The sequence below is a fragment of the Lactuca saligna genome, chromosome 1 (assembly GCF_052625555.1).
Source record: "Lactuca saligna cultivar CGN05327 chromosome 1, ASM5262555v1, whole genome shotgun sequence".
Taxonomy (NCBI): domain Eukaryota; kingdom Viridiplantae; phylum Streptophyta; class Magnoliopsida; order Asterales; family Asteraceae; genus Lactuca; species Lactuca saligna.
Genome location: NC_136417.1, coordinates 166,314,558 through 166,320,557, shown reverse-complemented (window position 1 = coordinate 166,320,557; position 6,000 = coordinate 166,314,558).

Below are 6,000 nucleotides of genomic sequence, written 5' to 3'. Positions count from 1 at the left end.
TCTATTCAGGTTAGAAATTATTTATAATTTTATACCACTAAAATGAAAATAATATTAATTTTTTTAGTAAATGAAGTAAGCTTTGGCTTGTTTTGCTGGATTGAATGGAATAACTAATGTAATGGAATGAGTCATTAGTATATAATTTAACACTATTTAAAACACTATTTAGGAAAAATTACAAAATGAAAAATAAAAATTATTATAATTTGGGTACTTTTGTGGTTTAATCATCATGCTTTATTTTTTTAATGAAATCATAAAAGGTTTAGACATTTTGAAATGTTATGTTAGGTAAAATTGGTTAAATTGGAAATCGATTCGAAGATTTTGTGATTTGATTAAAAATAATAAAGTATAACCAATTAAACTAAAAACTTGCCTAAAATTTTATGGATTTTCTATAATTCTCTATATTATTTTTTTTATAAATACTGAATTTATTATGTACAAAACTAAAGATTTAATATAATAAATATTTTATAAATAAAAATGAGTTAGACCACAAATTTTCATTCCATCCACATTGAAAAAAAAAAAAAAAAAAAAAAAAAAAAAAAAAAAAAAGAAAGAAAAAAAACACTTCATAACAAATGAAAATTAACAAAATGAAAAGGTTCATGAGAGGCCTATTCTATTCCATCAAACAAAAAGAGTTAACGACCATAAAAATAAATCATTTTATTCCTTCTCCGACTACCAAAATCCTTTTAGTATAAAATAATAGTACTTTTTTAATTGTCAACTAATAAAACATATTTCATTTTAAAGAAGCAAAGATACATTTGACCTTCAAAATTAAAAGTCTAACTTATGACTTTTTTCCTAATTCAATAAAAGACATGCTTTTTTTCTTTTCTTTTCTTTTTTTTTTCTTTTGCAAAATAAATTCCCACTTCGTTTTTTAGTAATAGTTTTTTTTTTTTTTTTTAACATCAATGATTAACCACAATCTTGAAGCTCAATAGTTAACATTCCAATATGTCCTTTCATTTAGGCCCATATTGAGCTAAATACAAGAAAAAGGAATATAATTTCTCTTTTACTCGATTTTATATATGGTTTTATACTCAATTTTATATGATTGTTACATATTGAACATTTATGATTTGGCATTTGTGCAGGTTTATAATATAAAATTTTAATCGGTGAATTTTGTCAATAAATTTTTGGAAAGTATATAATTAGTCATTACGAATTATATATAATGTTTTTTCTTTCTCAACTATGATTTGTACGAGTTGAAACATAATATATATATATATATATATATATATATATATATATATATATATATATATATAAACACAAACACATATGTGTGTATGTGTCGTTTAACAATTTTCAATGTCAATGTCTTCGCGTTCATGTTTGTTCATGTTCATATATTTATATATTTAGAAATATATATATATATATATATATATATATATATATATATTCCGCTTTAACAAATTTTTTATATATTCTAATGATATATTTGTCAACTCGTAACTTTGATGCGAAAGCTGTGATAAGTATGGAGGAGGGGTAGTTTCGTTGCTTACTCAAAAACTAAGATCATGAGCCATTTCATAGTCTCCAGGTTATGTGCTTCTGCCTCAAAGCCAACACATTCTTCTTTGAACCACCACCACCACCACCACCATCATCATCATCATCATCAATATCGTGATGTTAGTTATGTCTTCTGCCGCAACCTAATCACAACATCCGATAGAGGTGCATAATCACAAGGTAATGGAGTACACTTACATGGTTATTGCACAAGTAGGAAATCTATTGTTTCATGTCAAGTCGGGAAAGTCCATGGAATACTATCAGCAAGTATAAGCTTCTCCACTTTTACTCTTGGTTTATTATGCTTCATAGTCTTTAGTAAATTGTCCAAAAAGTTTGAAATGTAAGCTTCGTACTTGTCATGACTCATGATACACAAAACATCTTTTTTCCCCCAAATTTTTATAGTTATTATGACTCAGAAAGATAAAGTAAAGAGCAGGACCCCATTAGAATCATAGTTATTTTTGAAGAACACACAAAACCTTCATCTCCAACATCTCAAAACTGTAGATATTTAAAGCTTTCCATGCTTGATCAGTTCCTGATATCTATATAAGCTAACAAGAAAGTAGAAATTACTAGACTTTCAAGTATAATCGTGTATAATTGGGATTTCTTTAAAGCTCTCTTGGTGGCTCTTGTAAGGATTTAGAAATCTAAGTAGGAATATAAATTCCTCTGAAGGCTCAAACCCAAAACAACTCTAGAAACCTAAAGAGAGAGGCTTATAAGAATCGAATTCTCAAGCTTGCAAAGTGTTGGATTAGATGGATCCTAGACGCTCTCCAAAATCGTCCACCCTCTTAGTGTTTCGGAAATGTCCCTCGTGCTCGATTAATGAATAATTAATATTCAATGATTGTACATTTAAATAATTCTTGACTAATTTTAACTAGAGAAGAATCATCACTTTGCGGGGTTGGAAACGCCAAAGAAAATAACATGATGGGACCATTAAACACACAAATACACCATAAAACTAAGAAACACAAGCATATGAAATAAAAAAGTATCATTTAAGCACCATAAAACTAAGAAACACAAGCATATGAAATAATTATTCCATAATTAGATTGATTCTTCCTTTGTATAAAAAAATACCCAAACAAAAAGGTTTAAAAAATGACAAAAGTCATGAAACACAACAAATAGACTTGGTGTTGAAAAGAAACGTTACATGTACATAGTCCAACATAAGTTCCTTCTACTACATAAGCAAAATTTTCAAACATCTGATAGGAATGAAATAATAGAACATTTAGAAAAAAAATGTAACCCGATGACAACTCTGAATTTTGATTATCAAGCGTTGATGTCAAGCCCTGAGCGTCGGATTGCAGAAATAGCTGGTTGGGGGTGTGGGGGGGGGGGGGGGGGGGGAGGGAGCTCGTGATCAAAAGTTGATGTCAAATATTACACAATCAGTATTATCCACAAAATCTGAAACTATTGAACACAAAAGAGAACGAAAGAAGAAATACAAAAGGAGTATAATGGAGAAGGGATATTCCATAGAGAAGGATGATAGCAAATACTTTGTTTCATGAGACAACTTATTCTATTGTGAAAGTCATATTAATTGTTTTATGTTCAAAGAATCTGTACATTAATAATATTTGATTGAGTAAAAGACTTAAAACAAAAAGAAAAGGGTACAATATTGCAATAAAATATGATCGATCATGCTAGAATCCATCAGCTAGTGTTCAAGGCTACATTTTAATGACTCGATATGATTTTTGAAGTTAAAAATCAAAAATCATTTGATTTTACATCCATTTGTAATTCATAATAAACTGTAAGGTTTAACTCATAAATCAAGTTTTCAATGGAATAATTAGATTTTTTCACGAAAACATCTCTTTTCTTTTACCAACTAAAGCTAGTGACTAAGTTCATATGTATTACACCATCTCTAGGTAAAATACATGATTTGGTTAAAACACTCACGTCTAAGATTCATAGCTGCATTCCATTTGTTGGCATTAGCAGGCTTGGTTCCCTGACTATCACCCATGTCTTTTAACTTTCAGCTGAAATAAAATTCTAAACATTTACAAACCAATAACGAACAGTAAACTGAGAGAACAACAATCGAATTCAAATCCGAGCACAATTTCCCGTTACTAGATTTAGAACAACTATTTGTTCTAAATCTTTGATACCACATAATAACTTTTGAATCACCCAAAAGTTTTTTTTAAAACCTACAATATTTTTTTAGTACCTGATTGTAGAGTTGATAGAACATTCCCACCGAAAAAAGAACAATCACAAATTAGTCATACACCTGCATTGCATTTGGAGAGTTAACTTTTAACTTTTGATTCTATAAATTTACCTCTTGATTTCATGGAATCATAATCAAAATTAAATCACTCATTCCATTAATTTGTAATGTGACTCCTTCCATTTTGTTAATTCTTCATTTCATTCTAGAATGGAATGAAAACTTGCAATTTAACCAATTTTTATTCATAAATTTTTGAAAAAACATAGTTTTGTGATTTTAGTTCAATAATAATTTTACTAAGAGCTTTACAATTTACTTACATGATACTTGGTTCACAATCAAAAGGTAACAAAGTATACTTACATGGTTATTGCACAATCAGAAAATCTATTGTTTCATGTCAAGTCAGGAAAGTCCTTGGAATACTATCAGCAAGTATAAGCTTCTCCAATTTTACTCTTGGTTTATTATGCTTCATAGTCTTTAGTAAATTGTCCAAAAAGTTAGAAATGTAAGCTTCTGTGACAACCTGAAATTTATTCCGTCACTGTAACCCATTTCCATTAATAAAACCCGTTTTTATTAAACTTTTCCGTTAACATTTGGGATCAGGCAAACTAAATTGAGACATTTATTATGACTCCATAAGTGTCAGAACGAATTAGAAACACGTGTAACACCCTCAATATTCCCTTGAAAAGTTTTTTGGTTGCGATCAAGTCGAATTACGACCATTTAATCGGGTACGACCATAAACTTCATTTAACGTCAGTATTCGGTAGATTCCCACCTGGCCACAAACTCAAACCCTATATAAGGGTTGAGTGGTCACTAATTTGAACTTTTCCCACTCTTTAATCTCTCTCTCTCTCTCTCTCTACCCTTTCTCTTCAAGACCCGATTTGTTCCAAGAATCTTCAAGTTTTCATCCCCAAATTGTAAGTTCTCTTACCCTAGATTGTATTAAAGCTCATTTCATGTCCATATAGCATTAAAATCACTCAAGAACCACAAGAATAAGGTGTTTACAACCCAATAACCTTCTTAGGCCGTAAACCCTTAAAAGGGTGCCAAAATGCCCCCTAACTCCTCCCTTATGCTTAGAGACTAGCTTAGATCATACCCTTGAAATGTTATGGACCTCAAACATCAAGTTTGGAGGGTTGAATGAGAGTTTACGACCCAAGAGCCTTATTAGGCCGTAAAATCCCTCAAATGAAGCAAAATGAGTCCTAAACCGCTTATTTAGCCTTGGAACTTAACCTAGAAACTTGTATGAATGAGCTTAGGACCACAAAAACGAAGGAAATGTTGTGCCCAAGGGTTCACGGCTGTAAACCTAGTGTTTACGACCGTGAACTCCCAAGGAGTGGTCCAAGGCCGCAAACTCCAAGGGAGTAACCCTTTTGAACCCTAATTACTTCTTAAGCCTTGGATTTGATTTTAGAACCCTTCCTAGTGATGCAAGGGACCATTAAACACACAAATACACCCCTCTCATGAGTTTATGACTGTAAACTCATGGGGGAATTGGTCCCTCAACTGTAAACTCACATAGGGTGGGTATTTGAGGAGTAAACTCCATAGTGAGGCCTTACACTCCTTTATTGCAACCCAATAGCCTCCTAGCACTTGACCAAAGTGTTTTTCTTCGCATTAGGATTTTTATACGTGTTCAATTAGTGTTTTAATCACTAATTATATGTAAACATATGTCTTCATATGCTCCTAGGGTCATTAAGTGTGTTCACGCCTTCACTTGACACCAAGCACTCAACTGACACTTCCATCCGATCCACTCACTGCAGGTGAGTTCATACCCTTTAATTAACCTTTCAAATGTTTTTAAATGTATTTTATGGGGGGGGGGGGGGGAATACAATTTGAATACATCAAGTTATAGTATCAATCACATGTGATTTAGAACTTGCAACCAAAAAGGATTTTCTATACTTTTACCTATGTTGTTAACAATACTGTTCTAGATAATTATCAAACGCATTTTCCATGTCAAATTGTTATTAAAATCATTTCAAACTATTTTTAAACCACTTTTATTTTAAACTATCTTTACACCAATATATTTATATAAGTAAGACTTGAAGGACTTAGGACTGATAGCTTGCCTTACTTCCTGTTCTTGTTTGATTGTGGACTGAGGGTATACTATTATCTGTCCGACTGTCGTTGAATTCTTTGTTATA